General features: G+C 39.2%; 1 protein-coding gene across 1 annotated transcript in view; it reads right to left on the bottom strand.

Annotated features, from left to right (window-relative positions):
* Positions 1 to 12,563, bottom strand: part of LOC139366650 (solute carrier family 35 member G2-like) — a 15,043-nt gene extending 2,480 nt beyond the window's left edge. Inside the window, exon 1 of the mRNA XM_071104325.1 lies at positions 12,301 to 12,563. The gene's annotated coding sequence lies outside the window, so the exon portion shown is untranslated. The remainder of the gene's footprint in view (positions 1 to 12,300) is intronic.
* Positions 12,564 to 13,284: the final 721 nt, after the last annotated feature.

Genomic DNA, 13,284 nt, shown 5'->3' with positions numbered 1-13,284 from the left:
ATATACTGGTGGTAATATACTGACTGGTGGTAATATACTGACTTGTGGAGAAGGTCAGAGGTCAGAGTAAGTTATGATGGCATTATTGGTAAATAGTCATATCAAATAATGTATCTGATATGTAGAAAACAATTCTTGTTTTAAGGATGGAACAATCCACAAGCAATAAAGATGACAGATGAAAATATGAATATATTGTGGTCTTGGAACAGCAAAGGGAGAAATATTTGAGAAAGACAGAGGGCCAGCGGGTTTCTGCTGCTCAAGATGGAGGTTTTCCCAAACACAGATGAAACACTTACATAATTCATAACTCACTGCCTCAGTGATCTCTCTCTCTCTCTCTCTCTCTCTCTCTCTGTCTCTCTCTCTCTCCCTCTCTGTCTCTCCCTCTGTCTGTCTGTCTGTCTGTCTGTCTGTCTGTCTGTCTGTCTGTCTGTCTGTCTGTCTGTCTGTCTGTCTGTCTCTCTCTCTCTCTCTCTCTCTCTCTCCCTCTCTCTCTCCCTCTCTGTCTCTCCCTCTGTCTGTCTGTCTGTCTCTCTCTCTCTCTCTCCCCCTGTCTGTCTGTCTGTCTGTCTCTCTCTCTCTCTCTCTCTCTCTCTCTCTCTCTCTCTCTCTCTCTCTCCCTCTCTGTCTCTCCCTCTGTCTGTCTGTCTGTCTGTCTGTCTGTCTGTCTGTCTGTCTGTCTGTCTGTCTGTCTGTCTCTCTCTCTCTCTCTCTCTCTCTCTCCCTCTCTCTCTCCCTCTCTGTCTCTCCCTCTGTCTGTCTGTCTGTCTCTCTCTCTCTCTCTCTCTCTCTCCCTCTCTCTCTCCCTCTCTGTCTCTCCCTCTGTCTGTCTGTCCGTCCGTCTGTCTGTCTGTCTGTCTGTCTGTCTGTCTGTCTGTCTGTCTGTCTGTCTGTCTGTCTGTGTCTCTCTCTCTCTCTCTCTCTCTCTCTCTCTCTCTCTCTCTCTCTCTCTCTCTCTCTCTCTCTCTCTCTCTCGCTCGCTCGCTCTGTCTCTCTAAATCCCTGTATTGAGCATTTCTCCATTCCCAAAATTATCCATCCACCTGACAGGTGTGGCATATCAAGAAGCTGATTAAACAGCATAATCACTCTCTCTCTCTCTCCATCCACCTGACAGGTGTGGCATATCAAGAAGCTGATTAAACAGCATAATCATTACACAGGTGCATCTTTTGATGGGAAAAAAGACATTAAAATATATGATGATGAAAATATCCTCAAATTAAAGCTGACAGTCTGTATTTTAACCTCAGCCATTGTATCATTTAAAATCCAAAGTGATGGGGTAGAGCACAAAAACAACACGTTTGTCACTTTCCCAATATTTTTGGAGTTCCCTGTCCCTGCTTTCAACCCCTTCTGCCCTCAGAACAGCTTCAATTCATTTGGGAAAGTGTTCCACAGGGATGCTGGCCCATGTTGACTAAAAGTGCTTCCCACAGTTGTGTCAAGTTGGCTGGATGAACCATTCTTGATACACACAGTAAACTGTTGAGTGGGAAAGAAAAGAGCAGATTTGTAGTTCTTGACACACTCAAACCAGGGCTGGACTGTATACCGTATTTTACTGTATACCGGTAGTGATGCAAGGACCGGTTTGGGTTTTTACCGGTAACAGAATCCTCCTTCATGGCCTGACCCAACAACAGAAGGTCACCTCCTTCATGGCCTGACCCAACAACAGAAGGTCACCTCCTTCATGGTCTGACCCAACAACAGAAGGTCACCTCCTTCATGGCCTGACCCAACAACAGAAGGTCACCTCCTTCATGGCCTGACCCAACAACAGAAGGTCACCTCCTTCATGGTCTGACCCAACAACAGAAGGTCACCTCCTTCATGGTCTGACCCAACAACAGAAGGTCACCTCCTTCATGGCCTGACCCAACAACAGAAGGTCACCTCCTCCATGTCCTGACCCAACAACAGAAGGTCACCTCCTTCATGGTCTGACCCAACAACAGGTCACCTCCTTCATGGCCTGACCCAACAACAGAAGGTCACCTCCTTCATGGTCTGACCCAACAACAGAAGGTCAGAAGTGCCTCTCTAAAAGCGTCAAGGGTTCTAACTAAACACAACATGCCCTTCACAGACTACGGAGGTATTTAAAAAGTGCATGGTGACAGTTTTGGCAGAATTGGCTACAGACAAGTCTATGGATAGCATAATTTCTCTCTGTTAAACAGGTGCCCCTGTTCTGTGTCAACAGCCGGATGCCGTGTCCATGCACTGGGAGATGAGGTGCATAGGATTGTTCTGGAGGGGCTCAGTCAGGCTGATGATGAGAGTACTGACAACACCGATGGGGAACAGTTGTGTGTGTATCGGACCGTTATTTTACTGGACATGAAAGGAAGAGCTACGGATTCCCATCGAAGGGACACACCACCGGGGACATTCTATTCACACAACTGGAACAATTGTTTACGCAGCATGGCCTGTCATTCCAAAAAGTCAACTTGGTGGTCACCAACGGGGCTCCTGGTGTGGTGGGCAGACACAGGGGCCTGGTGTGGTGGGCAGACACAGGGGCCTGGTCAGCAGGTTGAAGGAGATCGCCCCACAAACGAATGGTTTGCATTGTCTCATCCATCAGAGTGTGTTGTGTGCCAGAATAAACGCTGAGCTAAAAAGATGTGATGGGATGAAGTCATATGCATAATCAACTTTGTCAGGGAGATCAGACAGAATCAGAGGAGGCCTCCCACGATGATCTCCTGCTTCACAACACTGTCTTTTTCTGCAAGCTTGTGACAGAATCAGAGGAGGCCTCCCATGACGATCTCCTGCTTCACAACGACGTGATCTGGCTGAGTAAAGGAAAAGAGAGGTTCAGTGAGCTGCACGACCAGGTTGTAGATTTTCTCACAAAAAGCCAAATGAAAGCAGCATCTAACCACCTTTGTTTCAGTAATTCATATCCAACAAGGAAGAGGGAAAACAGTCGTGGACATGATGGAAACACTTGAGGTCTTTACTGGGAAAGCGGTTTGATCTGACCTTCTGCAAGACCACTGCACTTCAGCACACTGAAGAACATATAGGCAGTCCACCCAAGTGGCGAATTCTCCTCCCCGAGCTCAGAAAACGATACCTTCGCTGGATGAGGCCGCATTTCAAACGGAGCTGATTGAACTCCAGACGTCGAGCCGAATCAGGGATGCGCTCAGGAGTCCCTGTGTGCGTTTTGGGCGGGCATGCTCAGAGAACTACAGCACTATAAAGAAACGTGCATTTTATGTTCCAACAGTGTTTGGATCGACTTACAACGACCTGTGAGTCGTCCTTTCCACATCAGTCAATAGACTGACTGCCATGCACATCCATCTCACTCGACATCCACAAGTTGATGTCTGAGGGGTAAGTAACTCAGCGGCCTATATGCCTGTATTTAGTAAACACTGACATTATTGTCCAGGGATATTTAAGGGGTTAAGCTGTTTGTTTTGTCGTGAAAAGAGCAGACTATCCCGATTATAGACATTCAGACACAAACATTACATATTTCTCTTTAAATGACTGTTTTATGTAGGATGCTACATTTTTTGGGCCAGTTACAATTGTAAGTAGGCCTAATGAAAACCAATCCTACTTCTATTAGGCTGTTAAGCCTCATAGTCTACCTCAGCCAGTTAAGATATTTTATATAGGTCTAGGCTCTAAAGAAATAGACTCCAATTAAGCCCTCTTGTTGTTTGTAAAGTCAAATTAAAATTAAGATTATTGTTGAAATGAATTATTCTACTGGTGTAGCTTTTCTCCATCTGTTGCTGGGCAAGATAGATATATTTTCAGCACCAGGCCTCCTATTGGTTGCAGCTTTACGTTTCAGCACCAGGCTTCCTATTGGTTGCAGCTTTACGTTTCAGCACCAGGCCTCCTATTGGTTGCAGCTTTACGTTTCAGCACCAGGCTTCCTATTGGTTGCAGCTTTACGTTTCAGCACCAGGCTTCCTATTGGTTGCAGCTTTACGTTTCAGCACCAGGCCTCCTATTGGTTGCAGCTTTACGTTTCAGCACCAGGCTTCCTATTGGTTGCAGCTTTACGTTTTAGCACCAGGCCTCCTATTGGTTGCAGCTTTACGTTTTAGCACCAGGCCCCCTATTGGTTGCAGCTTTACGTTTCAGCACCAGGCCTCCTATTGGTTGCAGCTTTAAGTTTCAGCACCAGGCCTCCTATTGGTTGCAGCTTTACGTTTCAGCACAAGGCCTCCTATTGGTTGCAGCTTTACGTTTCAGCACCAGGCCTCCTATTGGTTGCAGCTTTACGTTTCAGCACCAGGCCTCCTATTGGTTGCAGCTTTACGTTTCAGCACCAGGCTTCCTATTGGTTGCAGCTTTACGTTCGTGTGACTAAAACATTTCAGTTAATTACTAGTGCTCCCAACTTGGGCCAATCTGTGTAATTGTGTAAATAACAGATCTCTATGGCAAGATGCGTCATTCACCCACGTTTAGTCAAAATCGGGTCAGTGCTCGCTGCGATATCGCGTGTGAATAACGCATGAACGGACGGATGGAGACAGATCCACAGTCCCCTCCCTGATTTCATTGTGGGGGACAATGATTCACATGATGTTTCCCTATTAGCTGCTTGACTGGACCACAACAAAAGAAGCCCCACTCAGTGAGATGAAGCACAGCTTGATGCTTCATGCTGCCGTGCACTAGCCTGCCGTGCACTAGCCTGCTGTGCACTAGCCTGCCGTGCACTAGCCTGCCATGCACTAGCCTGCCGTGCACTAGCCTACTAATAGCAGAGAGGGAATGGGGGCGGAGGGAACAGATGATATTCAAATGTTGTAGTATCTAATGATGAGAAAATATGTAGAAATCTTGTAAGAATCTAAATGCATTGTGTTTAGTACAACACAATACAGCAGGCCTATCCATGGCCTTACAATACAATACAATATATTACATTCCAATACAATACATTACTTTACAATTCATTACAATACATGACTTTACAATACATTACAAGACAATACTTTATAATACAATCCATACATTACCATTCATTACAATACATTACCATACAATACATTACATTACCATACATTACAATACATTACATTACCATACAATACATTACATTACCATACAATACATTACATTACCATACAATACAATACAATACAATACATTACAATACAATACAATACAATACATTACAATACATTATCATACAATACATGGCATTACAATACAATACATTACATTACAATACAATACATTACAATACAATACATTACATTACAATACAATACAATACAATACATGGCATTACAATACAATACATTACATTACAATACAATACATTACAATACAATACATTACATTACAATACAATACAATACAATACATGGCATTACAATACAATACATTACAATACAATGCAATACAATGCATGGCATTACAATACAATACAATACAATACATTACATTACAATACATTACATTACAATACATTATTATACAATACATTACAATACAATACACTACAATACATTACAATACAATACATGGCATTACAATACAATACATTACACTACAATACAATACATTACAATACAATACAATACATGGCCTTACAATACATTACATTACAATACAATACAATACAATACAATACAATACATTACAATACAATACATTACATTACAATACAATACAATACAATACAATACAATACATTACAATACAATACAATACAATACATGGCATTACAATACAATACAATACAATACATTACAATACAATACAATACAATACAATACATTACAATACATTACAATACAATACATTACAATACAATACAATACAATACAATACAATACAATACAATACATTACAATACAATACAATACAATACAATACAATACAATACAATACAATACATGGCCTTACAATTCATTACAATACAATACATGGCATTACAATACAATACACTACAATACATGGCATTACAATACAATACAATACATTACAATACATTACAATACAATACATTACAATACATTACATTACAATACAATACATTACATTACAATACAATACATGGCCTTACAATTCATTACAATACAATACATGGCATTACAATACAATACATTACATTACAATACAATACAATACAATACAATACATTACAATACAATACATTACATTACAATACAATACAATACAATACAATACATGGCCTTACAATTCATTACAATACAATACATGGCATTACAATACAATACACTACAATACATGGCATTACAATACAATACAATACATTACAATACATTACAATACAATACATTACAATACAATACAATACATGGCATTACAATACATTACATTACAATACAATACAATACAATACAATACATTACATTACAATACAATACAATACAATACATGGCATTACAATACAATACATTACATTACAATACAATACAATACAATACATGGCATTACAATACAATACAATACATTACAATACAATACATTACAATACATTACAATACAATACAATACAATACAATACATGGCCTTACAATACAATACATTACATTACAATACAATACATTACAATACAATACATTACATTACAATGCAATACAATACAATACATGGCCTTACAATACAATACATTACATTACAATACAATACAATACAATACATGGCATTACAATACAATACATGGCATTACAATACAATACAATACATTACAATACAATACATTACAATACAATACAATACATTACATTACAATACAATACATTACATTACAATACAATACAATACATGGCATTACAATACAATACAATACAATACAATACAATATATTACAATACAATACAATACATTACATTACATTACAATACAATACATTACAATACAATACATGGCATTACAATACATTACAATACAATACATGGCATTACAATACAATACAATACAATACAATACATGGCATTACAATACAATACAATACATTACAATACAATACATTACAATACATTACAATACAATACAATACAATACAATACATGGCCTTACAATACAATACATTACATTACAATACAATACATTACAATACAATACATTACATTACAATGCAATACAATACAATACATGGCCTTACAATACAATACATTACATTACAATACAATACAATACAATACATGGCATTACAATACAATACATGGCATTACAATACAATACAATACATTACAATACAATACATTACAATACAATACAATACATTACATTACAATACAATATATTACAATACAATACAATACAATACATTACAATACAATACAATACATTACAATACAATACAATACATTACAATACAATACAATACAATACAATACATTACAATACAATACAATACATTACATTACAATACAATACATTACATTACAATACAATACATTACAATACAATACATTACATTACAATACAATACAATACATTACATTACATTACAATACAATACATTACAATACAATACATTACATTACAATATATTACAATACAATACAATACATTACATTACATTACAATACAATACAATACAATACATTACAATACAATACAATACAATACAATACAATACAATACATGGCCTTACAATTCATTACAATACAATACATTACAATACAATTCATTACAATACAATACATTACAATACAATACATTACATTACAATTCATTACAATACAATACAAAATCCATTCAAATCAAATCAAATGTTATTGGTCACATATTTAGCTCCAACAGTGCAGTAGTATCTAACAATTCACAACAACATACACACATCTGAAAGTAGAAGAATGGAATTAAGAAATATATAAATATTAGGACGAGCAATGTTGGAGTGGCATTGGCTAAATACAGTAGAATAGAAAACAGTATATAGATATGAGATGGGTAAAGCAGTATGTAAACATTATTATAGTGACCAGTGTTCCATTATTAAAGGGACCAGTGTTCCATTATTAAAGGGACCAGTGTTCCATTATTAAAGGGACCAGTGTTCCATTATTATAGTGACCAGTGTTCCATTATTATAGTGACCAGTGTTCCATTATTAAAGGGACCAGTGTTCCATTATTAAAGGGACCAGTGTTCCATTATTAAAGGGACCAGTGTTCCATTATTAAAGTGACCAGTGTTCCATTATTAAAGGGACCAGTGTTCCATTATTAAAGTGACCAGTGTTCCATTATTAAAGTGACCAGTGTTCCATTATTAAAGGGACCAGTGTTCCATTATTAAAGGGACCAGTGTTCCATTATTAAAGGGACCAGTGTTCCATTATTAAAGGGACCAGTGTTCCATTATTAAAGTGACCAGTGTTCCATTATTAAAGGGACCAGTGTTCCATTATTAAAGTGACCAGTGTTCCATTATTAAAGTGACCAGTGTTCCATTATTAAAGGGACCAGTGTTCCATTATTAAAGTGACCAGTGTTCCATTATTAAAGGGACCAGTGTTCCATTATTAAAGGGACCAGTGTTCCATTATTAAAGTGACCAGTGTTCCATTATTAAAGGGACCAGTGTTCCATTATTAAAGTGACCAGTGTTCCATTATTAAAGTGACCGGTGTTCCATTATTAAAGGGACCAGTGTTCCATTATTAAAGGGACCAGTGTTCCATTATTAAAGGGACCAGTGTTCCATTATTAAAGGGACCAGTGTTCCATTATTAAAGTGACCAGTGTTCCATTATTAAAGTGACCAGTGTTCCATTATTAAAGGGACCAGTGTTCCATTATTAAAGTGACCAGTGTTCCATTATTAAAGGGACCAGTGTTCCATTATTAAAGGGACCAGTGTTCCATTATTAAAGTGACCAGTGTTCCATTATTAAAGGGACCAGTGTTCCATTATTAAAGGGACCAGTGTTCCATTATTAAAGTGACCAGTGTTCCATTATTAAAGGGACCAGTGTTCCATTATTAAAGGGACCAGTGTTCCATTATTAAAGTGACCAGTGTTCCATTATTAAAGGGACCAGTGTTCCATTATTAAAGGGACCAGTGTTCCATTATTAAAGTGACCAGTGTTCCATTATTAAAGGGACCAGTGTTCCATTATTAAAGTGACCAGTGTTCCATTATTAAAGGGACCAGTGTTCCATTATTAAAGTGACCAGTGATTCCATGTATACATACAGTTGAAGTCGAAAGTTTACATACACTTAGGTTGGAGTCATTAAAACTCGTTTTTCAACCACTCCACAAATGTCTTGTTAACAAACTATAGTTTTGGCAAGTCGGTTAGGACATCTACTTTGTGCATGACACAAGTCATTTTTCCAACAATTGTTTACAGACAGATTATTTCACTTATAATTCACTCTATCACAATTCCAGTGGGTCAGAAGTTTACATACACTAAGTTGACTGTGCCTTTAAACAGCTTGGAAAATTCCAGAAAATTATGTCATGGCTTTAGAAGCTTCTGATAGGCTAATTGATATCATTTGAGTCAATTGGAGGTTTTTCAAGGCCTACCTTCATACTCAGTGCCTCTTTGCTTTACATCATGGGAAAATCAAAAGAAATCAGCCAAGACCTCAGAAAAAAAATTCTAGACCTCCACAAGTCTGGTTCATCCTAGGGAGCAATTTCCAAACGCCTGAAGGTACCACGTTCATCTGTACAAAAAATAGTACGCAAGTATAAACACCGTGGGACCACACAGCCGTCATACCGCTCAGGAAGGAGACGCGTTCTGTCTACTAGAGATGAACGTACTTTGGTGCAAAAAGTGCAAATCAATCCCAGAACAACAGCAAAAAAGACCTTCTGAAGATGCTAGAGGAAACAGGTACAAAAGTATCTATATCCACAGTGAAACGAGTCCTATATCTACATAACCTGAAAGGCCGCCCAGCAAGGAAGAAGCCACTGCTCCAAAACCGCCATAAAAAAGCCAGACTACAGTTTGCAACTGCACATGGGGACAAAGATCGTACTTTTTGGAGAAATGTCCTCATGACTGATGAAAAATGTTGACCCAAGTTAAACAATTTAAAGTCAACGCTACCAAATACTAATTGAGTGTATGTAAACTTCTGACCCACTGGGAATGTGATGAAAGAAATAAAAGCTGAAATAAATCATTCTCTCTACTATTATTCTGACATTTCACATTCTTAGAAAAAAGTGGTGATCCTAACTGACCTAAAACAGGGAATTTTTACTAGGATTAAATGTCAGGAATTGTGAAAAACTAAGTTTAAATGTATTTGGCTAAAGTGTATGTAAACTTCCGACTTCAACTGTATATAGAGCAGCAGCCTCTAAGGTGCAGGGTTGAGTAACCGGGTGGTAGCTGGCTAGTGATGGCTGTTTAACATTCTGATGGCCTTGAGATAGAAGCTGTTTTTCAGTCTCTCAGTCCCAGCTTTGATGCACCTGTACTGACCTCGCCTTCTGGATGATAGCGGGGTGAACAGGCCGTGGCTCGCCTGGTTGTTGAGAGACTTTTAGATTTCTTCAAAACAATCAAACATGAAAATATCAGAATACATTCTAATATAAAGCTATGTGGATAACATAATGTTGTAATTTCCACAACACAGTTTGCCCCCAGTGATGCATTGGACAGACCGCACCACCCTGTGGAGAGCCTTGCGGTTGAGAGCGGGGGCAGTTCCCGTACCAGGCGGTGAAACACCCAGACAGGATGCTCTCGATTGTGCGTCTGTAAATGTTTCTGAGGGTCTTAGGTGCCAAGCCAAGCATTACAATACATTACAATATATTACATTACAATGCAATACATTACATTACAATACATAAATTACATTGCATTACATTACAATACAATACTTTGCAATACAATACTAAAATAATTTCAGAATCCTCTCACTTCCACCCTCCCCCATAATACACACCAGTGGTGGCTGGTGGGAGGAGCTATAGGAGGATGGGCTCATTGTAATGTCTGGAACGGAATCAGACACGTCAAACATACGGAAACCAGATTTAACTCCATTACATTGTTCCCGTTGCAGCCATTACAATGAGCGACGTCCTCCTATAGCTCCTCCCACTGCTACACATGAAGCACCCAACAGAGCCCTCAGACCAGTCTCCTCCTGTTCTATCCACAACCAGGATTAACCTTCTGAATTGTGGACACTTGGAATGTGATGGATAAGATTTGGTAAGCTCTCCTTGGCTATGCCAAACTGAAAGTCTGGTCAACCCACACTCTAATTTTAGTTCATACCACAAGAGGGCAGAGATATGATCCATCCTATCTGACTCACACCCAGCTACATCACCAGCACCCTCACCTCTCCCTCTCTCTTCCCTCTCTCCCTCTCTCTCTCCCCTCTCTCTCTCTCTTGCTCTCTCTCTCTCTCTCCCCCTCTCTTTCCTCTCTCTCTCTCTTGCTCTCTCTCTCCCCTCTCTCTCTCTCTCTCCTCTCTCTCTCTCTCTCTCTCTCTCTCTCTCCCTCTCTTTCCTCTCTCTCTCTCTCTTGCTCTCTCTCTCTCTCTCCTCTCTCTCTCTCTATGCCTCCCCTCTTTCTCTCTATCCCTCCCTCTGTCTTTCTCTCTCTCTCTCCCTAGCTCTCTCTCCCTACACTACCAACATTCTCTCATCTCTGATATATTGCTTTCTGGTCAAACGTTCATAACCAATTAGATTGTTATATGTAATAAATAAAGGATGGTTCATATATGAAAAAGGTTTAATATGTATTTATTCATTTAAATGGATAATTCCTCTAAAAACACAATTTCCTCGAGAAAAAAGGGCGAATCCATAATCAAACTTATGAAATCACAATTTCACCCCGGAGGTCTCGGATAACTAATGGATCAAATGTTGAACCAATCTTCGATTCACATTCAAAAAATCTCCGATTTTTATTTTTTTTGTGATACAGTTTATGTATCACATGGACATAAACTATACGAGTAATGTATATATATATAATGCTTCTAATGAGGCAGAATGTCAATCATTTAGATATTTAGAAATACGCATGCAGACTATTTGTGCGCAATTCATAAAATATTTGACGTCAACGTGTGCCAGTTTCAATCGTTCCGGTGAGTCTGATATATTGTGATGTGTAAAATGTGTTCCCTTCGTGAGATAGCCTGTCATTTCAACATAGACTAGTTGAATAATGTTGTGGCAATATAAAGCGACACAGTAGCCTACTACCATATGTCTGCTTCAACAGAACCACATATCCAGTCCACAAAAATCTATTTTTCACCATTAAAAACTATCTCATTCTGTAATAAAATGTGTCACTTACCCTTTCGCTAAAATAAGTTCCTATCGACGGTAAATTATTTGCATCATAAATGACAGCTTTCCTTGGTTTCTTGTGATAACTGTGCTTGCCGTTTCTCCATCTTCCCGTGGAGCGGATGCAGCGCGTCTCCAACAGGCACGGTCTCGGTGTGCGACGCACGAGAGGTTCTCCACGCCTTCGATAGGTGGACTTTGAAGGGAGCGAGGGAAAGAGCGGTGGGAACCGGAGGGAGGAAGAATGGTTGCGGCAACAGCTTTTCTCTCTCCCCGCTCAAAACATTGCATCTCAAGACCACCCCTTCGAAATATTGCTCCAACTACCAGGTTAGGGTGGGGGATGGGTGTGTGTTTCTGTCTGTGTGTTCATCATCATCATCATCATCATCATTACCCCATCATCGTCGTCATCAAAATAAAATTGGATTCATAATGGCCTATTCCCACAATGTGAAAGAGGAAGTGAACACAGAAGCCTATATGAATTGGGACATTGGTATGATGGTTGATATTTCATCTCTTAAATCTCCACTAGAATAACATCTGAATACTAAGAGCGTTTCAGATCAAGAGGGGAAGACACAGAGCACAGCAGTGATCCAACCTCTCCTCTCCGTTCTGCTTGATGATTGTATCAGAGCCCTCCTTCCTGCTGTCTCTCCTCTCCTCTCCGTTCTGCTTGATGCTTGTATCAGAGCCCTCCTTCCTGCTGTCTCTCCTCTCCTCTCCTCTCTGTTCTGCTTGATGCTTGTATCAGAGCCCTCCTTCCTGCTGTCTCTCCTCTCTGTTCTGATTGATTCTTGTATCAGAGCCCTCCTTCCTGCTGTCTCCTATCTCCTCTCTGTTCTGCTTGATGCTTGTATCAGAGCTCTCCTTCCTGCTGTCTCTCCTCTCCTCTCTGTTCTGCTTGATGCTTGTATCAGAGCCCTCCTTCCTGCTGTCTCTCCTCTCCTCTCCGTTCTGCTTGATTCTTGTATCAGAGCCCTCC

This window comes from Oncorhynchus clarkii, chromosome 15 (genome assembly GCF_045791955.1).
Source record: "Oncorhynchus clarkii lewisi isolate Uvic-CL-2024 chromosome 15, UVic_Ocla_1.0, whole genome shotgun sequence".
Lineage (NCBI taxonomy): Eukaryota > Metazoa > Chordata > Actinopteri > Salmoniformes > Salmonidae > Oncorhynchus > Oncorhynchus clarkii.
Note: the sequence above shows the minus strand (reverse complement) of the source record. Positions and strands in the feature narration are given on the sequence as shown.